A 22,446-nucleotide genomic window follows, 5' to 3' on the forward strand; every position below is an offset into this window, starting at 1 on the left:
TCAGTGAGATGACATAGTTTACAAAGTGTGTCAAATTATCACTGAAGATCTTTTCAGGTATTTGAAATCTAGAAATGAGTTATTTTACGCGTGATTTTGCTACTGAGAGTGCATCTGCTTGTGCACATGGAAATATTTCAGACCATTTGGTAAAAACCTCTGTTGTCACTGAGCAGAATCGTTTCCCTTAACATTAATTTAGTTCAATGAAATCTACAAAATAATGAAATAATGAAATCCAAACAAATATGTTGAAAAAGATACACTGGCTTAGGGAATTATCTTCGTTTTGGTCTTAGATTGCCCTGTGGAATGTATTTTGCACATATTTGACCTGCTAGACAAAACTTTATTCATTTATTTATTCTAAAAAAAAAAATTCAATAATTAGTAAAACCATATGCTGTAAAAACCTTGTTCATTATTGCTTCCATCCCTCCTGTTGAGACATGACATGGTCCGTGGCTCAATACTGCAGCATATTTAAACAAATTCTTTGGCAGTATGGTTTTCCTTCCGGTCATTCATACGAGTCTATTGTAGATGGCAATTGAATAACATCTAATAATGCTAAAATATTTGTAGTTTATACATTTAGCTGTGGATGTCAACATACCTGTTTTTCCAATGCTGTGTTAACACATGTACAGTTGAGAAGGCATACTGACTGTCAGTGTAAACGTTAACAACCTTTTTGTTATTTAATTTACAAGCTTCAGTTAAAGCTACCAATTCGACTGCTTGAACAGAGTAATTTTTTGGTAGTGGTTGTTTTAAGAAAACTTCAGTTTCTGTTACTACTGCAAATCCTGTAGCATTTGTGCCATCAGGGTTTTTTGCTTGACCTGTTGAATAAATATAGTTATTTCTGCATTTTCATAACGTATATCAGTTAAGTCTGGCCTGGGTAAAACACTGATGGTTATTTCTGACATGCAATCATGAGGCTTTCCATCTGTGCAGTGTGGATGGATTAAGTGTAGCACATCTCTCGACAACAAGGTGTGGCTGTGAAAGAAGAACTGTTATGTAGGAGAGATGTCTGGTAAAGATATTTTGTTAAGTAACCATATCACAGCCACTGCATGAGGTACCTTAAGTGTTAATGGGTGAAATAACACCATTATTGTTGATGCCTGCACTGCCAATGGCTTCTGGCCATTGATTCAAAAGTACGATCTCGTCCCTTTTTCCCCCTTTCAGTGGACACTGGCCCCTAATTACCGCAATTCAGCAGGGGGTCTTTCATTAGGAGTACTGGACTCCCCTGTGCACGGTTTCAGCTCCGACCCTGGAAAGCGGAAAAAACGTTGAGATCTGGTTTGAGGACCCAATTGTTGAGAAAAGTCTCTCAATGAGACTCAGAGTTGCTGGAGTCAGTTAATGCAAATGTTTAATCTTGCAGCAAGTTAAAGAATGTGTGTGTATGGGTGTATGTGTGCGAACGTGTGTGAGTTTGTGTGTGTGAGAGTTTAAAGAACCTGTTATCCACAGGCAGGTCTTAACTAGTATGGCACAGGTCCAGCCTGTCTCATCTTTTTTGGAAGGTCCAGCGCTCGGCCGTAACCCTTCTGTCTGTTTGGACTCTCACATACATTCGGTTAATCATAGAAAAACGAGAACAAAACTTTTTAGCCCCTTAAATTCATAAAACAGACATGGTGCAGTTATTTCCATTCTAGAAAATAAGAGTAATCACCACCATTCCTATAAATTCTGGATATTCTAACAATCTGAATCTTTTTTAAATGTTCGATGAAGCCCTTTGCTGTTCTGTTTAGAGACTCAGCTGATCATAAACCAAGTTTTGCTCTTGAACCAAGCTTCTAAACTCTTCACCTTTTTCATTTCTCAGTTAGTATTCACTTTAAAACTGATTAAAAGAAAAATTAAATGAATGCCTATCAACAAATGTGGGATCTAAACTCTAGTGCTTTCTCTAAAATAATTTCCTTTCTCAATTCAGAAATGTGTGTGTGTAAGTCACAACACCCGTGACACCAAAACGGCTTTCTTTTCTCTCTTTTCTCTACACTCTGCACTGTGAGCACACACACCAAATCAGAAAGGCTTTTTTCTCTCTTTTCTACATTATGGACTGTGGGGACACAAAACCGCTCTCTCTCTTTTTTTTTTTGATTGTGTGCCAGGGCGTTGTCTCACGTATTAGATTATGCTTAAGATACGAATGGGTTTATCAGTCACATCAGAATCCATACATACTGATCCTCCCGTAATAAAATGGTCGGATCTTATCAAACACACTTTGTTTCTTGTGACAATCAAGTCAGCGAAACAGCGTATACACGTCAAGACACTGAATCAAGTTTGCCACAAGAACTCATAAGTTTGGCAGTATTGCTCTGCCGTCAGCAATCATACACCCATTTTATTTTCATGAGACATGTGCAGGCACCTGTTCATCCACTGTTCTATCACTATGAATTAGTTTATCTATTATCAATAAGGATACTTCTACAACTACTATCAAAGTATGTCCGGACTTCTTATGTTGTCAGTTGCTATATATGAATAAGTGGGTTGCTACTGAAAAGCATTAAGCATGTCACACAGCCCAAACATATAACATTTCAGGACACACCACACAGTTAACAACCACAGTGAAGCGTGTCAAAGCCCAAACATGTAACATTCAACAGGACACTTACACAACACATTCAAATCAAACAGTCAGACAACATACAAGAACATATACCCCAGCCGGCATTGCTCCCTGCCTATTTTCCAACAACTCACTATGTGTGCGCACACCTTTATTCACAAACTCTTCAACTTATACTCTTTTACCGAAGCTGCTACAGCTCGATTGGCCAAATACCCTTAGATCCTATTTCGGTGAATTTGACATCTGCCTTGTATGTAACAGATTAGCGGTTTAGCAGTTTTAATTTAGTTTGAGTGAAGGAATTCATTTTATAGCAAAATCCGAAATCGTGAAGAACTCATGAAAGTAAGCTTATTCTCGGATTCCTGAAACTTTAGATTTGCTCTTTCTTTTACTGCAAAGTACAACGTTGAGCAGCACTAATGAGTTGTTTCTATTTTTGGCAGGCTTTACCTTTGCGGATGAAGCCCTTTCTGTCTGTGCAAAAGAAATCTTGTTACTGTGCAGAGTGACTTCTCTGAGTAGAGTCGCCTTACTTGTTGCGACTGTGCCGATGTTCGAAGCTGGAGTGCAAAGTTGTTGCTTGAATGGTGCTCGCTGGAGCGTGTGGTAGTGTAAAGTTATACCATTTAAAAGGGCTGAAGAGTGCTCAGTGCAGCGGGTGGGCGGAGGTGCAAAGTGACACTATGGCCATAAAAAGAACACCGCTACAAGTGCGCATTGTGCCAGGAAGGGCCCTCGGACGTGAACCAGTGGACAGTTATCGCTTCTCGGCCTTTTGGCTAAGATCAAGTGTAGTATCTGTTCTTATCAGTTTAATGTCTGATATGTCCTCTTTGCGATGACTACATATTAAATGGATTTTTATCAATAGGAGTTGAAAAAGGAGCTTGCTCCGTTCACTCCAAGCATCGACCCGGTACTGCAGTGCTGCTGGGAATGGTGCGCTCTCCTCTGCTCTTGTGAAAAAGCAAACAGCGGTGCAGGATGGAAGTTTCAGGGAGCCTAAGATGAAACTTTCTTTTAATCTGCTGAGAAAAAAGAGTGAATGCGAAGCAGACTTTAACACGGCTCTGGGAGCGAGCCGAGTGCGGGCTAACCGGGACAATTGCTTGAAAGAAACGCGACACCGAATGAGCAGTCAGAACAAAGCCTCAATACGGTGTTCCCGTGTTGTTTGTGGCTGCCTTGTCTTTTGCACAGAGTAAAAGACAAGGCAGCCATCGAATAGGGCCCGATTGTTCCTACTTGGTCAGCCGAAGAGCAAGGGGGGGAGCAAGCGTCTCAACCAAGCAAAGCTCACCATGGGGAAGGTGGCTATGCCAACTAGCCTGATGCCCTGCTCCCGCAGTGATGGATAATCGTACACTGGTTTCTCTTCATAATGTACAAGTCTTTCGCCTTTTTACTAAAGACTTCCGTGGAGAGCAGCACTAATGAATTGTTTCTATTTTTGGCAGGCTTTACCTTTGCGGGTGAAGCCCTTTCTGTCTGTGCAAAAGAAATCTTGTTACTGTGCAGAGTGACTTCTCTGAGTAGAGTCGCCTTACTTGTTGCGACTGTGCCGATGTTGCTTGAATGGTGCTCGCTGGAGCGTGCGGTAGTGTAAAGTTATACCATTTAAAAGGGTTGAAGAGTGCTCAGTGCAGCGGGTGGGCGGAGGTGCAAAGTGACACTATGGCCATAAAAAGAACACCGCTACAAGTGCGCATTGTGCCAGGAAGGGCCCTCGGACGTGAACCAGTGGACAGATATCGCTTCTCGGCCTTTTGGCTAAGATCAAGTGTAGTATCTGTACTTATCAGTTTAATATGTGATATGTCTATGCGGGGACTACATATTAAATGGATTTTTATCAATAGGAGTTGAAAAAGGAGCTTGCTCCGTTCACTCCAAGCATCGACCCGGTACTGCAGTGCCGCTGGGAACGGTGCGCTCTCCTCTGCTCTTGTGAAAAAGCAAACAGCGGTGCAGGATGGAAGTTTCTTTTAATCTGCTGAGAAAAGAGAGTGAATGCGAAGCAGACTTTAACACGGCTCTGGGAGCGAGCCGAGTGCGGGCTAACCAGGAGAATTGCTTGAAAGAAACGCGACACCGAATGAGCGGTCAGAACAAAGCCTCAATACGGTGTTCCTGTGGTGTTTTTATAAAATGCGGTGTAAAAAAAGGTGTGAATGCCCCATAGAAAACTAAAAGGTGGAGCGGAAGTGTTCGGCTGCAAGAAGGTGTGAATGTCCGACTATATTTGGTGAAAAGCAGGTGAAGCAAGGTCTGAATGCCCAACCTTACATCATCAAAAGCGAGATCAGAGGTTTTTGGCTGCAAGAAGGCCATAGTTTGCCAAAAGCGGGTAAGGTGCGAATGATCGGCTAAATATCAACAAAAGTGGGGGCGGAGGTCTTCGGATGCAAGTGGGTGTGAATATCCCACCATACAAGTATGGTGGAGAGGAAGCTGTGAATGGCCGACCATAGTTTGCAAAAAGCGGGTGAGAAAAGGTGCGAATGTCCAACCATACATGATCAAACCAGGGAGCGGAGGTGTTTGGCTGCGACAAGGTGTGAATGTCCACCCATAATTAATGAAAAGCGGGCAACAAGTAGGTTCGAATGCCCAACCATACATCAACAAAAGCAGGAGTGGATGTGTTTGGCTACACGAAGGTTTGAATGTCCGAGCATAGTTTGTAAAAGACGGGTAAGAAAAGGTGCGAATGCCCGACAAAGTATGATCAAAAGAGGGAGTGGAGGTTTTCGGCTACAAGAAGGTTTGAATGTACGACCATAGTTTGTAAAAAGCGGGTAAGAAAAGGTGCGAATGCCCGAACATACACCATCAAAAGAGGGAGCGGAGGTGTTCCGCTGAAAGACGGTGTGAATGTCCGACCATAGTTGGTAAAAAGCGGGTAAGAAAAGGTTCGAATGCCCGAATATATACCATCAAAAGCGGAAGCGGAGGTGTTCGGCTGTAAGAAGTTGTGAACGTCCGACCAAAGTTTGTAAAAAGCAGTTAAGAAAAGGTTCGAATATCCAACCAAACATAATCAAAAGTGGGAGCAGAGCTGTTCGACTGCAAGTAGGTGTGAATGTCCACCCATAATTCCGCTCCCTCTTTTGATTGTGTATGTACGGGCATTCGAACCTTTTCTTACCCGCCTTTTACAAACTATGGTCGGACATTCAAACCTTCTTGTGGCCGAACACATCCACTTCTGCTTTTGATGATGTATAGTTGGGCATTCACACCTTTTCTTACCCATTTTTCAGTAATTATTGGTGGACTTTCACACCTTCTTGTAGCCAAACAACTCCGCTTCCGCTATTGATTGTGTACAGTCGGGTTTTTTAACCTTTTCTTACCCGCTTTTTACCAACTATGGTCGGACATTCGCAGCATCTTACAGCGGAACACCTCCGCTCCCTCTTTTGATGATGTATGTTCGGGCATTCGAACTTTTTCTTACCCACTTTTTACAAACTATGGTCGGACATTCAAACCTTCTTGTAGCAGAACACATCCACTTTTCTTTTGATGATGTATGGTTGGGCATTCGCACCTTTTCTTACCCATTTTTCAGGAATTATGGGTGGACATTCACACCTACTTGCAGTCGAACAGCTCTGCTCCCACTTTTGATTATGTTTGGTCGGATATTCGAACCTTTTCTTAACTGCTTTTTACAAACTTTGGTCGGACGTTCACAACTTCTTACAGCCGAACACCTCCGCTTCCGCTTTTGATGGTATATATTCGGGCATTCGCACCTTTTCTTACCCGCTTTTTACCAACTATGGTCGGACATTCACACCGTCTTTCAGCGGAACACCTCCGCTCCCTCTTTTGATGGTGTATGTTCGGGCATTCGAACCTTTTCTTACCCGCTTTTTACAAACTATGCTCGGACATTCAAACCTTCTTGTAGCCGAACACATCCACTCCTGCTTTTGATGATGTATGGTTGGGCATTCGAACCTACTTGTTGCCCGCTTTTCATTAATTATGGGTGGACATTCACACCTTGTCGCAGCAAAACACCTCCGCTCCCTGTTTTGATCATGTATGGTTGGACATTCGCACCTTTTCTCACCCGCTTTTTGCAAACTATGGTCGGCCATTCACAGCTTCCTCTCCACCATACTTGTATGGTGGGATATTCACACCCATTTGCATCCGAAGACCTCCGCCCCCACTTTTGTTGATATTTAGCCGATCATTCGCACCTTACCCGCTTTTGGCAAACTATGGCCTTCTTGCAGCCAAAAACCTCTTATCTCGCTTTTGATGATGTAAGGTTGGGCATTCAGACCTTGCTTCACCTGCTTTTCACCAAATATAGTCGGACATTCACACCTTCTTGCAGCCGAACACTTCCGCTCCACCTTTTAGTTTTCTATGGGGCATTCACACCTTTTTTTACACCGCATTTTATAAAAACACCACAAGAACACCGTATTGAGATTTTGTTCTGACCGCTCATTCGGTGTCGCGTATCTTTCAAGCAATTCTCCTGGTTAGCCCGCACTCGGCTCGCTACCAGAGCCGTGTTAAAGTCTGCTTCGCATTCACTCTCTTTTCTCAGCAGATTAAAAGAAACTTCCATCCTGCACCGCTGTTTGCTTTTTCACAAGAGCAGAGGAGAGCGCACCGTTCCATTTTCAAATCCTATTGATAAAAATCCATTTAATATGTAGTCCTTGCATAGACATATCACATATTAAACTGATAAGTACAGATACTACACTTGATCTTAGCCAAAAGGCCGAGAAGCGATATCTGTCCACTGGTTCACGTCCGAGGGCCCTTCCTGGCACAATGCGCACTTGTAGCGGTGTTCGTTTTATGGCCATAGTGTCACTTTGCACCTCCGCCCACCCGCTGCACTGAGCACTCTTCAACCCTTTTAAATGGTATAACTTTACACTACCGCACGCTCCAGCGAGCACCATTCAAGCAACATCGGCACAGTCGCAACAAGTAAGGCGACTCTACTCAGAGAAGTCACTCTGCACAGTAACAAGATTTCTTTTGCACAGACAGAAAGGGCTTCACCCGCAAAGGTAAAGCCTGCCAAAAATAGAAACAATTCATTAGTGCTGCTCTCCACGGAAGTCTTTAGTAAAAGGCGAAAGACTTGTACATTATGATGAGAAACCAGTGTACGATTATCCATCACTGCGGGAGCAGGGCATCAGGCTAGTTGGCATAGCCACCTTCCCCATGGTGAGCTTTGCTTGGTTGAGACGCTTGCTCCCCCCCTTGCTCTTCGGCTGACCAAGTAGGAACAATCGGGCCCTATTCGATGGCTGCCTTGTCTTTTACTCTGTGCAAAAGACAAGGCAGCCACAAACAACACAGGAACACCGTATTGAGGCTTTGTTCTGACTGCTCATTCGGTGTCGCGTTTCTTTCAAGCAATTGTCCCGGTTAGCCCGCACTCGGCTCGCTCCCAGAGCCGTGTTAAAGTCTGCTTCGCATTCACTCTCTTTTCTCAGCAGATTAAAAGAAAGTTTCATCTTAGGCTCCCTGAAACTTCCATCCTGCACCGCTGTTTGCTTTTTCACAAGAGCAGAGGAGAGCGCACCGTTCCCAGCTGCACTGCAGTACCGGGTCGATGCTTGGAGTGAACGGAGCAAGCTCCTTTTTCAACTCCTATTGATAAAAATCCATTTAATATGTAGTCCTCGCATAGAGAACATATCAGACATTAAACTGATAAGAACAGATACTACACTTGATCTTAGCCAAAAGGCCGAGAAGCGATAACTGTCCACTGGTTCACGTCCGAGGGCCCTTCCTGGCACAATGCGCACTTGTAGCGGTGTTCTTTTTATGGCCATAGTGTCACTTTGCACCTCCGCCCACCCGCTGCACTGAGCACTCTTCAGCCCTTTTAAATGGTATAACTTTACACTACCACACGCTCCAGCGAGCACCATTCAAGCAACAACTTTGCACTCCAGCTTCGAACATCGGCACAGTCGCAACAAGTAAGGCGACTCTACTCAGAGAAGTCACTCTGCACAGTAACAAGATTTCTTTTGCACAGACAGAAAGGGCTTCATCCGCAAAGGTAAAGCCTGCCAAAAATAGAAACAACTCATTAGTGCTGCTCAACGTTGTACTTTGCAGTAAAAGAAAGAGCAAATCTAAAGTTTCAGGAATCCGAGAATAAGCTTACTTTCATGAGTTCTTCACGATTTCGGATTTTGCTATAAAATGAATTCCTTCACTCAAACTAAATTAAAACTGCTAAACCGCTAATCTGTTACATACAAGGCAGATGTCAAATTCACCGAAATAGGATCTAAGGGTATTTGGCCAATCGAGCTGTAGCAGCTTCGGTAAAAGAGTATAAGTTGAAGAGTTTGTGAATAAAGGTGTGCGCACACATAGTGAGTTGTAGGAAAATAGGCAGGGAGCAATGCCGGCTGGGGTATATGTTCTTGTATGTTGTCTGACTGTTTGATTTGAATGTGTTGTGTAAGTGTCCTGTTGAATGTTACATGTTTGGGCTTTGACACGCTTCACTGTGGTTGTTAACTGTGTGGTGTGTCCTGAAATGTTATATGTTTGGGCTGTGTGACATGCTTAATGCTTTTCAGTAGCAACCCACTTATTCATATATAGCAACTGACAACATAAGAAGTCCGGACATACTTTGATAGTAGTTGTAGAAGTATCCTTATTGATAATAGATAAACTAATTCATAGTGATAGAACAGTAGATGAACAGGTGCCTGCACATGTCTCATGAAAATAAAATGGGTGTATGATTGCTGACGGCAGAGCAATACTGCCAAACTTATGAGTTCTTGTGGCAAACTTGATTCAGTGTCTTGACGTGTATACGCTGTTTCGCTGACTTGTCACAAGAAACAAAGTGTGTTTGATAAGATCCGACCATTTTATTACGGGAGGATCAGTATGTATGGATTCTGATGTGACTGATAAACCCATTCGTATCTTAAGCATAATCTAATACGTGAGACAACGCCCTGGCACACATTATGGACTGTCCCCACAGTCCATAATGTAGAAAAGAGAGAAAAAAGCCCTTCTGATTTGGTGTGTGTGCTCACAGTGCAGAGTGTAGAGAAAAGAGAGAAAAGAAAGCCGTTTTGGTGTCACGGGTGTTGTGACTTACACACACACATTTCTGAATTGAGAAAGGAAATTATTTTAGAGAAAGCACTAGAGTTTAGATCCCACATTTGTTGATAGGCATTCATTTAATTTTTCTTTTAATCAGTTTTAAAGTGAATACTAACTGAGAAATGAAAAAGGTGAAGAGTTTAGAAGCTTGGTTCAAGAGCAAAACTTGGTTTATGATCAGCTGAGTCTCTAAACAGAACAGCAAAGGGCTTCATCGAACATTTAAAAAAGATTCAGATTGTTAGAATATCCAGAATTTATAGGAATGGTGGTGATTACTCTTATTTTCTAGAATGGAAATAACTGCACCATGTCTGTTTTATGAATTTAAGGGGCTAAAAAGTTTTGTTCTCGTTTTTCTATGATTAACCGAATGTATGTGAGAGTCCAAACAGACAGAAGGGTTACGGCCGAGCGCTGGACCTTCCAAAAAAGATGAGACAGGCTGGACCTGTGCCATACTAGTTAAGACCTGCCTGTGGATAACAGGTTCTTTAAACTCTCACACACACAAACTCACACACGTTCGCACACATACACCCATACACACACACATTCTTGAACTTGCTGCAAGATTAAACATTTGCATTAACTGACTCCAGCAACTCTGAGTCTCATTGAGAGACTTTTCTCAACAATTGGGTCCTCAAACCAGATTTCAACGTTTTTTCCGCTTTCCAGGGTCGGAGCTGAAACCGTGCACGGGGGAGTCCAGTACTCCTAATGAAAGACCCCCTGCTGAATTGCGGTAATTAGGGGCCAGTGTCCACTGAAAGGGGGAAAAAGGGACGAGATCGTACTTTTGAATCAATGGCCAGAAGCCATTGGCAGTGCAGGCATCAACAATAATGGTGTTATTTCACCCATTAACACTTAAGGTACCTCATGCAGTGGCTGTGATATGGTTACTTAACAAAATATCTTTACCAGACATCTCTCCTACATAACAGTTCTTCTTTCACAGCCACACCTTGTTGTCGAGAGATGTGCTACACTTAATCCATCCACACTGCTACCTACCCCACAGATGGAAAGCCTCATGATTGCATGTCAGAAATAACCATCAGTGTTTTACCCAGGCCAGACTTAACTGATATACGTTATGAAAATGCAGAAATAACTATATTTATTCAACAGGTCAAGCAAAAAACCCTGATGGCACAAATGCTACAGGATTTGCAGTAGTAACAGAAACTGAAGTTTTCTTAAAACAACCACTACCAAAAAATTACTCTGTTCAAGCAGTCGAATGGGTAGCTTTAACTGAAGCTTGTAAATTAAATAACAAAAAGGTTGTTAACGTTTACACTGACAGTCAGTATGCCTTCTCAACTGTACATGTGTTAACACAGCATTGGAAAAACAGGTATGTTGACATCCACAGCTAAATGTATAAACTACAAATATTTTAGCATTATTAGATGTTATTCAATTGCCATCTACAATAGACTCGTATGAATGACCGGAAGGAAAACCATACTGCCAAAGAATTTGTTTAAATATGCTGCAGTATTGAGCCACGGACCATGTCATGTCTCAACAGGAGGGATGGAAGCAATAATGAACAAGGTTTTTACAGCATATGGTTTTACTAATTATTGAATTTTTTTTTTAGAATAAATAAATTAATAAAGTTTTGTCTAGCAGGTCAAATATGTGCAAAATACATTCCACAGGGCAATCTAAGACCAAAACGAAGATAATTCCCTAAGCCAGTGTATCTTTTTCAACATATTTGTTTGTATTTCATTATTTCATTATTGTGTAGATTTCATTGAACTAAATTAATGTTAAGGGAAACGATTCTGCTCAGTGACAACAGAGGTTTTTACCAAATGGTCTGAAATATTTCCATGTGCACAAGCAGATGCACTCTCAGTAGCAAAATCACGCGTAAAATAACTCATTTCTAGATTTGAAATTCCTGAAAAGATCTTCAGTGATAATTTGACACACTTTGTAAACAATGTCATCTCACTGATGGCAAAGAACTTAAAATAGATCTTAGAAACCACTGTGATATAGAAGGTTTCGCTAACACGTTGGAATTGTTTTACTATTTACATATGCATGTGCAGTGAAGAATTGCTTGCTGCTGATAAATGCAAAGAAGAACAGCTTACACATAGATGCTCACATATAGGCTGCTGAATGCAATGAAGACCTGCTTATCCAGTAAAGTTCAATGTCAATGTGTAATATTCAATTAGGATTTGCAAAACAGTGAAGTTAAACAATGAATGGGTCCATAGTCGGTATGAGAAGACTACAGGAATATTTACCTGGGTGTACGTTCAAACAGAGATGAGAAAATTGCGATAAATTATTGTTTGTTTGTTTGTTAGTATGTATATGAATGTTATGTGTATAAACTGTGTTGAGTTGTAGTTACTCAGTAGTGTCTCAGTGAAACAACCGACGGGGGAAGCCTTGCGGTGACAACAAAAGCAGTGTTTTACTGATCAGTCAAGTTGCTCCAGTGTACTCCATACAAACTGGTTGGCTACTGAAGGGATAGAAAATGGGGAATACTCTTTTTAAAGCAAACAAGGAATTAGATGGGAAAAATAGATGTTTTAACGGGACCCAGACAATATTATATAGATGTCGCCACTGAAGTAAAGAACATTTACGTGGGATGGTGTGAGGGTCCTCGTTTGGCTGACGTTCGCCGATATGCTCGCCATGCTCAGAACCAAGTTGAGACGCGTAAGACAACCCAAAGGGACAAGTGTGAAAAGGAGCTGCATTTGGCAACCATGACCATGTATTACGCAGTTGGTGTAAACAGAGGACGAGGCCGAAGTCGAAGACGTGGACGTGTGGGAGAGGAGGTCGAAATGGGCCACGCCAGAGCTATGATCCGAATATTTGTTTTTACTGTGGCCAGACTGGACACTGGAAGAAGGACTGTCCACAGCTAAAAAGTGATGAAATTGGGCAAAAGGCTGACTGAGGGTGGGAGGCAGGTTCTGGACGTCACGCGGCAGCGGAGCCTCCACTAATGGGTGATAGCACAAACACACTCACACATTCTTCCTGCTCTGTGTAGTGAAGCAACGCTTGCCGACTGTGATTCACGTAGTAAAGTTTTGCATGCTATTTCCGTCCTAGAGCAAAGATATTTCTCTCAGAATATAGGAACTTATGTTCATCAGTAGTGACGTCAGGGGAGTTTGATTGTCCTCCAAAGTTAAGTGGAAACCACGTTTACTGTATGTCTGCATCAGGCCAGGTTGTGAAGGAGAAAATGACAATGCCCATTGCGTGTTGTCACTCCCGATGAGCTCTCCTTCAAACACTCATTTTTGTTATCAGAGTTGTGTCCCATTAACCTGATGGGCTGTGATCTCATGTGTAAATTAGGCATTATTTTAACTTCTACACCAGAGGGTGTTAAGGTTATGTTACAGCCTTTTTTCACAGCAGTGCAGTTTGATTCATCGGCACTTACATATGCTTATGAGTGGAAACTTCCCAGCTCTCCTTTTTCACAACAACTAGTGGAAGAAGCAAAAGCGTTAGTTTCACCCCTTTCTGATTTCATGCAACCTACTGATTTGCACTGCACATCACACATTTCTTTGGGGCCTGACAATGACTATGAGAAGAAGTGAAAAAATATGTGCGCCTACTTTATTGACTCCAGAGCACTTTGATTTTTTTAGTGTTTGTGGTACTCGCCCTCACATTTCCTTGGCCAAACGTACACACTGGCAGTGACAAGGTGTGGGAGAGTTTGTTGCTACATGTCAAAAAGAAATGGAGTGGACTGTTTCACCTGCTGATCCAAATTTGATGTTTTCTGAACGATTGTCAGCATACAAAAAAACATTTTTGAGTACAATGCATTGTCAAAGAACTGTGGACTTAATTCCTACCACAGAATCACATTTTGAAGCATGTTTTTTATCTGAAACAGATTTGTCTTCGATACCCATGTTGGCTGAAGTGCCCAATGATCTTTGGGCTAAGAGCAAATATGATGTGGGGTTGATAAAAGGCTGTGAACCAGTAATTGTCACCCCTAAAACGCTAATTTGACTGTTTTGGTTCCTCATGCTGTTGCCATTATTCTTCTCGAGCAGAAAACTTCACATCTTTCAACTGCTTGTTGGCTCAGATACACCTCTGTGCTCCGTGATATGCCAAATGTCACTGTTAAACGTTGTACTGTTCTGAATCCTGCTACTTTGCTTCCGACTCCTGAGGATGGGGAGCCTCATGACTGTGAAGCTGTTTTGGAACAAGTTTGTACACCCCGACCTGATCTTTTAGAGACTCCTCTTCCAAACTCTGACATGATTCTTTTTGTAGATGGATCAGCTTTGCGTGATCCAGCCACAGGTACTAACTGTGTTTGGTTTGCAGTATGTTCTTCACATGACACTTTGTTGTCTGGTTCTCTTCCTAAACATTTCTCTGCTCAAACTACTGAGCTTATTGCACTTACTGAAGCTTGTAAGTTGGCAGCTGGTAAGTCTGTCACTATTTACACAGATTCCAGATATGCTTTTGGTGTTGTTCATGACTTTGGTGCGCTGTGGAAACACAGGCATTTCCTTAAATCAGATGGTAAAACTATTCTGAACTCCAAGCAGGTTTCTGATCTTCTTGATGCGATCCTTTTGCCTACAGCAATCTCGGTCTGTAAGTGTACGGCTCACACTAACTCAGACGATCCTGTTGCTTGTGGCAATGCCAGAGCTGATGCTGCAGCTAAGCAAGCAGCTAATTTTTTTCCTGTTTTCGCTTCCCTCTCTTTGCAGGCAGAAGACTCCCTCACAGATCTCCATGCTTTGCAAACTTTTGCCTCTGCAGATGAAATTTGGTCCTCTGGACGCATTTGGTCCTCTGTGGGTGCAACTCATACGGATGGTGTTTGGATGGGACCTGATGGTAAACCCTGTCTACCTAAACATTTTTTTCCTCATTTTTCAAAATTGACACATGGGTTGAACCATGTGTCAAAAGGGGGGATGCTGAATGCACTCACTGCTCAGTGGTTCACAAAAGGGTTCAGTTCATATGCGCAAAAATACTGTCAGTCATGTATGGTTTGTGCCACACATAATGTAGGAAAGGCATTACACACATCGCAAGTTGCACACCCTCCACCAGAGAAACCTTTTGAACATTTGATGATGGATTTTGTTGAACTCACACCAGCTGAAGGAAAGAAATATGCACTAGTAATAGTGGACGTGTTTAGTAAATGGGTTGAAGTTTTCCCTGCAAAACATGCAAACAGTAATGCAGTGACTAAAGCACTGCTAAACAGAAATCATTCCTAGATGGGGCATTCCAGAGAAGATCAGCAGTGATAATGGCACACATTTTGTAAACACTGCATTGACTGAGGTTGGTAAATTCCTGGGAATAACCTTGCGCACACATTGTGCTTATCATCCACAGAGTGGAGGTGCTGTGGAAAGAGAAAATGGTACATTAAAGTCCAAGTTAGCCAAATGTTGTGAAGAAACAGGTCTGCCATGGACAAAAGCATTACCTATTGTGCTTATCTACCGTTCCAGGTGCTACTGGTCACTCACACAGCTGTTAAAGTTGCAGAGAGAGCAACCTGGATTCATGCCAGTCACTGTAAGAAGGTACCAGAACCAGTAGATGACTTCCACCCTGACATACATCAGCCTAACCAACACGCCCGGAAGGACAAAGATAAGAGTCAGCAGTAAAAGCTGTACTCCACCGGTGTGTTAAGTGCTAGTAACCTCTGACACCGAAGATTGAAACATCCTTACTGAGACCAGCGATGAAGATGATCATACACATGCTGTGAACCATGGAAGAAACTGTTTGTTGTTTGTATTTTCTTATTTGTAACCAGCATGTGCACATTGTATCTTGATTTCACAGGAAGCAATAATACAGGGCTGCTGTATTTCCCCACGACCCGAGAGACCACCAGACGCCCGAAGCCACACAGCCCCCCCCAGCACACACCCAACCGCCCAGAGCGACGGGACAGCAACCCACCACCACCACTATGTGATCAAGCTAATCAGAAGGGACCAGAGAGAATTAAATTCAGCCAATTGATGTTTTGAGGAAGCAAACATTGTTTCCATGCTAATATAATCTAAAAGAAAATTTCTAAACTGGTTAATACACAGATTGTTCTTCGCTTTCCAGTTCATGAGAATAGTTTTCTTTGCTATACATAACACTGTGAGGATCATGTGTGCTAAGCTAAATTCCACATTGATGTTGTCTAAGTCACCCAGTATGCACAGTGTGGGGCATGCAGGAATGCTACACTTTAGTCATGTTGATAGGTCCGCAAAGACTTCAAGCCAGAACCTCTGGACAGGCGCACAAAACCACAAAGCGTGTGCATAATCATCAGGTGTGTTATCTGTGCAATGTGAGCAGATGTTTGAGTGTGTTAGACCCATCCTGAACATCCTTTGTCCTGTATAGTGTGTTCTATGAAGAATTTTGTATTGTATGAGCTGTAAATTAGGATTTTGAGTCATTCTGAAGGTGTTCAAACATATATGTGGCCAGAAGCTATGACTAGAACTGATGGATAAATCTGCCTCCCATTTTGAGGACGGTAGAGACATTGTGTCATCTATCTTAGACAATAATTTATATATTTTTGATAGTAGTTTTGGGGTGCAGATGCTTAGAAATTCTACTACCCTAATCGGGAGTTGTAAGTCTGGTTGGTGGAGGATATATTTCTTTGTTATTATAGACTTAAGTTGTTGATATTCTAGGAATTTATTGCTGCCTATCTCATGTTGTGATATGAGCTCATCAAATGAAATAAAATGTCCATTTTGGATTATATGTTCCAGATGTTTGATTCCTTTGATCTTCCAGAGAGTAAAGTTTAGCATTTTTTTGTTTTGCAGGATGTCAGGATTGTTCCAGATGGGTGTAAGCTTACACAGGACAAGTGAAGACTTTGTTATTTTAAGAAATTCCTACCAGGCTGTCAGAGAGGTGCTGATGTTAATGCTTTTGAAACATTTGTGATTTTTTACGTTTTGACTAATAAGTGGCAGGTCAGAGATTTCCAGATTATCACACAATGCTTGTTCTATATTTATCCATGGTTCATCTATTGGGCTAGGTTTAAACCATTTTGATATATACTGTAACCTATTGGCTAAGGAATAGTGCTGAAAATTAGGTAAATCTAATCCACCACTGTCCTTGGTCTTCTGTAGGGTTTTTAAACTAATACGTGGTGGTTTGTTTTTCCACAGAAATTTGGAGATGCATGAACCTAGTGACTTAAACCAAGTAGCAGATGGTTTTATGGGGATCATTGAGAACAAATAGTTAACTTTTGGTAGTATCATCATTTTAATGGTTGTAACTCTCCCCATAAGTGATATAGGTAAGGACTTCAAACGAGAGAGATCGTCCTCTACTGTCTTTAATAATTGCACATAATTTAGCTTTGTTAGCCCTGAGAGCCTGGAGGAAATGTTTATGCCTAAATATCTAATATTTCCTGACTGTAAAGTGATCGCAGGTATATTCTGGTCCCTATAGTTAATGGGCAGAACTGTGGTCTTTGACCAATTGATAGAGTAGTCAGAAAGTGCTGAGAATTTATTTATGAGTGTGATCGTGTGAGTGAGAGACGTCTGTGAGTTCTGAAGGAAAAGTAATACATCATCAGCATAAAGACTTATTTTATGCTCAATATTTTGGGGTTGGATGCCTTTAATATTTCTATCTTGTCTGATAGCAGCTGCTAAAGGTTCGATGAAAATAGCAAAAAGTGAGGGCGAAAGTGGGCAACCCTGTCTTGTACCTCTCTGCAGACTGAAGCTTGGAGAAGTTTGATCATTTGTCCTGACACTTGCACTTGGGGAGTCAGTTATTTTCTTTTGAGGAGATAAGAGGCTTTAATAATAATATCTTGCAAGAGAGAACAACACAGTACAGAATACAGAGTTGCTCTGACCACTGAAGCAAAAACACACAGTTATATTGCCCACTCATCACGTCATCTGTTTTTGGGTATAATTGATTGTTCTTCTAACTTTCCTCCCCAACCATTAGTTGAGGTTACCCAGACACACTCGTAAATACCAGCCTAACCCTGTCCCCCCTAAAGTGCAGCTATCTCATAATAACAAGCCCACCATTGTAAAGAGGAATTTAAGAAAACAGGGCAGGGTGGTACCTTGCAGCTCGGTCATTTGCAGGTTATACACAGTAACACTCAATACAATGCATATAAGAATTATTTTCCATTACATTCCTCCCTTTTGATTATAATAATACCATTATATTAATCAACCCAAAAGAAACAAGGAAAATAATAACTTTATCTGTAAAACATCAGCCTGCATTTGCACACAACGTGAGTTTAAAATGCAGGCATCATAGTGATAAAGGGTCCAATGATAAACAATCAAAACATGAACAATTAAATATGATTATCTTCATCCCTCTCTAAGTCAGCGTCACTAGAGGAAAAATTTTGAAAGCAAAAAAGTTCTTTGAGTCATTTGAATCATTTGGTGAGATACATACAATGAGGCCTTTCACACAGGGAAAAATACAGCAGCCCTGTATTATTGCTTCCTGTGAAATCAAGATACAATGTGCACATGCTGGTTACAAATAAGAAAATACAAACAACAAACAGTTTCTTCCATGGTTCACAGCATGTGTATGATCATCTTCATCGCAGGTCTCAGTAAGGATGTTTCAATCTTCGGTGTCAGAGGTTACTAGCACTTAACACACCGGTGGAGTACAGCTTTTACTGCTGACTCTTATCTTTGTCCTTCCGGGCGTGTTGGTTAGGCTGATGTATGTCAGGGTGGAAGTCATCTACTGGTTCTGGTACCTTCTTACAGTGACTGGCATGAATCCAGGTTGCTCTCTCTGCAACTTTAACAGCTGTATGAGTGACCAGTAGCACCTGGAACGGGCCTTGCCAACGTTTGGACTTCCAATGTTTCCTGCGAAGTTCCTTCACCACCTGTCATCTGGTTGGAGTGGTGTGTTTTCTGTGGCTGGAAGGGCTGCTTTTACTGTCTGTGAAACTTGAGATAGAACAGTGGAAAGGTTTCGACAGTAAGACAACATAGCATCATCACAAACAGTTGTGGAAGGGAGGGGTCTGGTTACAGGTCCCAATCCCAGGTTAGGAGGTCTGCCAAATAAAATTTCAAATGGGCTGAGATTCACTTGAGCTCTGATTCTCATTCTCATGTAGGTAAGCACAATAGGTAATACTTTTGTCCATGGCAGACCTGTTTCTTCACAACATTTGGCTAACTTGGACTTTAATGTACCATTTTCTCTTTCCACAGCACCTCCACTCTGTGGATGATAAGCACAATGTGTGCGCAAGGTTATTCCCAGGAATTTACCAACCTCAGTCAATGCAGTGTTTACAAAATGTGTGCCATTATCACTGCTGATCTTCTCTGGAATGCCCCATCTAGGAATGATTTCTGTTTAGCAGTGCTTTAGTCACTGCATTACTGTTTGCATGTTTTGCAGGGAAAACTTCAACCCATTTACTAAACACGTCCACTATTACTAGTGCATATTTCTTTCCTTCAGCTGGTGTGAGTTCAACAAAATCCATCATCAAATGTTCAAAAGGTTTCTCTGGTGGAGGGTGTGCAACTTGCGATGTGTGTAATGCCTTTCCTACATTATGTGTGGCACAAACCATACATGACTGACAGTATTTTTGCGCATATGAACTGAACCCTTTTGTGAACCACTGAGCAGTGAGTGCATTCAGCATCCCCCCTTTTGACACATGGTCCAACCCATGTGTCAATTTTGAAAAATGAGGAAAAAAGTGTTTAGGTAGACAGGGTTTACCATCAGGTCACATCCAAACACCATCCATATGAGTTGCACCCACAGAGGACCAAATGCGTCCAGAGGACCAAATTTCATCTGCAGAGGCAAAAGTTTGCAAAGCATGGAGATCTGTGAGGGAGTCTTCTGCCTGCAAAGAGAGGGAAGCGAAAACAGGAAAAAAATTAGCTGCTTGCTTAGCTGCAGCATCAGCTCTGGCATTGCCACAAGCAACAGGATCGTCTGAGTTAGTGTGAGCCGCACACTTACAGACCGAGATTGCTGTAGGCAAAAGGATCGCATCAAGAAGATCAGAAACCTGCTTGGAGTTCAGAATAGTTTTACCATCTGATTTAAGGAAATGCCTGTGTTTCCACAGCGCACCAAAGTCATGAACAACACCAAAAGCATATCTGGAATCTGTGTAAATAGTGACAGACTTACCAGCTGCCAACTTACAAGCTTCAGTAAGTGCAATAAGCTCAGTAGTTTGAGCAGAGAAATGTTTAGGAAGAGAACCAGACAACAAAGTGTCATGTGAAGAACATACTGCAAACCAAACACAGTTAGTACCTGTGGCTGGATCACGCAAAGCTGATCCATCTACAAAAAGAATCATGTCAGAGTTTGGAAGAGGAGTCTCTAAAAGATCAGGTCGGGGTGTACAAACTTGTTCCAAAACAGCTTCACAGTCATGAGGCTCCCCATCCTCAGGAGTCGGAAGCAAAGTAGCAGGATTCAGAACAGTACAACGTTTAACAGTGACATTTGGCATATCACAGAGGTGTATCTGAGCCAACGAGCAGTTGAAAGATGTGAAGTTTTCTGCTCGAGAAGAATAAAGGCAACAGCATGAGGAACCAAAACAGTCAAATTAGCGTAGCCCACAATATCTTGGGAGGCCAGGACAGCTTTCTCTGCAGCTGCAACAGCACGAAGACAACCAGGCAGGCCTGCAGTCACAGAGTCCAGTTTTGCTGAGAAATGAGCCACTGGCCTTTGCCTGCCCCATGTTCCTGCATAAGAACAGATGTCATACAACCATGCTTCTCATCAACTGCCTGTATGAAAGGTTTATGAGGATCTGGAATGCCAAGTGTTGGTGCTGTTTGAAGAGCCAGCTTAAGCTGACTAAAGGCTGGAGCTGCATGTCAGAACTGCAGCTGCCTTTACCATGGATAAGAGCATCTAAGAGAGCTTCGAGAAAAGAGTAGTTAGGAATAAAGTTCCTGCAGTAAGATGTTATACCTAAGAATGACATAAGCTGTTTTTTAGTAACCGGTTTAGGAATGATCTGAACTGCAGCAACACGTTTAGGAGAAAGTGAGCGCCCATCCTTAAAAATCACATGACCCAAAAAGGTGACTTCGTCCTGTACAAACTGTAACTTAGAAAGGCTGGCTTTATGGCCATAAGAAGGAAGATGTTTCAACAGATTCACTGTCTTTTTCACACTGTTGTTTAGATGGACCACATAAAAGGATGTCATCCACATACTGCAAAAGAGCAGAGCCTGTGGTTGATTGAAGTTAATCCAGACTAGCTTTGAGGGCAGCATTGTAAATAGTGGGACTTTCACAGTACCCCTGGCATAACCGGGTAAAAGTCCAAGATCTCCCTTCAAACTAAAAAGCAAACCAAAATGGGCTATCAGGGTGCACTGGCGACAAGTCAACCACTGAGAAAAACTGTGCATCTGATGTAATTTGAGACAAAATAGTGTGTGGGTTGGGCACAGTAGGAGCATGTGGCTGAACTGCAGCATTCACCGCTTGGAGGTCCTGTACAAAACGCCATTCATCTGGCTGGCCAGCATCTTTAATCTTTTTAACAGGAAACAATGGAGTAAGCACAGGTGAATTTTCAAAAGGAACAATAACGCCTGTTTTCTGAAAAGATTGAAAAACAGGTTTAATCCCTTTAATTGCTTCAGGCTTAAAAGGGTATTGTTTTTTACATGGACAAAAGTCTGATTTAGGGGTGACAATTACTGGTTCACAGCCTTTTATCAACCCCACATCATATTTGCTCTTAGCCCAAAGATCATTGGGCACTTCAGCCAACATGGGTATCGAAGACAAATCTGTTTCAGATAAAAAACATGCTTCAAAATGTGATTCTGTGGTAGGAATTAAGTCCACAGTTCTTTGACAATGCATTGTACTCAAAAATGTTTTTTTGTATGCTGACAATCGTTCAGAAAACATCAAATTTGGATCAGCAGGTGAAACAGTCCACTCCATTTCTTTCTGACATGTAGCAACAAACTCTCCCACACCTTGTCACTGCCAGTGTGTACGTTTGGCCAAGGAAATGTGAGGGCGAGTACCACAAACATTAAAAAAATCGAAGTGCTCTGGAGTCAATAAAGTAGGCGCACATATTTTTTCACTTCTTCTCATAGTCATTGTCAGGCCCCAAAGAAATGTGTGATGTGCAGTGCAAATCAGCAGGTTGCATGACATCAGAAAGGGGTGAAACTAACGCTTTTGCTTCTTCCACTAGTTGTTGTGAAAAAGGAGAGCTGGGAAGTTTCCACTCATAAGCATATGTAAGTGCAGATGAATCAAACTGCACTGCTGTGAAAACTTTGTCAGGCTGTAACATAACGTTAACACCCTCTGGTGTAGAAGTTAAAATAATGCCTAATTTACACATGAGATCACAGCCCATCAGGTTAATGGGACACAACTCTGATAACAAAAATGAGTGTTTGAAGGAGAGCCCATCTGGAGTGACACACGCAATGGGCGATGTCATTTTCTCCTTCACAACCTGGCCTGATGCAGACATAGAGTAAACGTGGTTTCCACTTAACTTTGGAGGACAATCAAACTCCCCTGACGTCACTA

At 42.0% G+C, this 22,446-nt stretch overlaps 6 non-coding genes across 6 annotated transcripts; 3 read left to right on the forward strand and 3 right to left on the reverse strand.

Moving 5' to 3' along the window:
* Positions 1 to 3,388: 3,388 nt before the first annotated feature.
* LOC140280653 (U2 spliceosomal RNA) lies at positions 3,389 to 3,579 on the forward strand. Its single transcript, XR_011909590.1, has one exon. It is a non-coding gene; the product is annotated as a U2 spliceosomal RNA (small nuclear RNA).
* Positions 3,580 to 3,989: 410 nt separating this feature from the next.
* Positions 3,990 to 4,104, forward strand: LOC140280762 (U5 spliceosomal RNA). The gene has a single exon (XR_011909690.1). It is a non-coding gene; the product is annotated as a U5 spliceosomal RNA (small nuclear RNA).
* Positions 4,105 to 4,379: 275 nt separating this feature from the next.
* Positions 4,380 to 4,567, forward strand: LOC140280440 (U2 spliceosomal RNA). The gene has a single exon (XR_011909408.1). It is a non-coding gene; the product is annotated as a U2 spliceosomal RNA (small nuclear RNA).
* A 2,644-nt stretch (positions 4,568 to 7,211) lies between these two features.
* On the reverse strand, positions 7,212 to 7,397 carry LOC140280550 (U2 spliceosomal RNA). Its single transcript, XR_011909503.1, has one exon. It is a non-coding gene; the product is annotated as a U2 spliceosomal RNA (small nuclear RNA).
* A 275-nt stretch (positions 7,398 to 7,672) lies between these two features.
* LOC140280755 (U5 spliceosomal RNA) lies at positions 7,673 to 7,786 on the reverse strand. Its single transcript, XR_011909683.1, has one exon. It is a non-coding gene; the product is annotated as a U5 spliceosomal RNA (small nuclear RNA).
* Positions 7,787 to 8,196: 410 nt separating this feature from the next.
* LOC140280458 (U2 spliceosomal RNA) lies at positions 8,197 to 8,387 on the reverse strand. The gene has a single exon (XR_011909424.1). It is a non-coding gene; the product is annotated as a U2 spliceosomal RNA (small nuclear RNA).
* Between the last annotated feature and the right edge of the window lie 14,059 nt (positions 8,388 to 22,446).

The sequence above is a fragment of the Leuresthes tenuis genome, unplaced genomic scaffold (genome assembly GCF_036924035.1).
Source record: "Leuresthes tenuis unplaced genomic scaffold, fLeuTen1.0.hap1 SCAF_21, whole genome shotgun sequence".
NCBI classification, from domain to species: domain Eukaryota; kingdom Metazoa; phylum Chordata; class Actinopteri; order Atheriniformes; family Atherinopsidae; genus Leuresthes; species Leuresthes tenuis.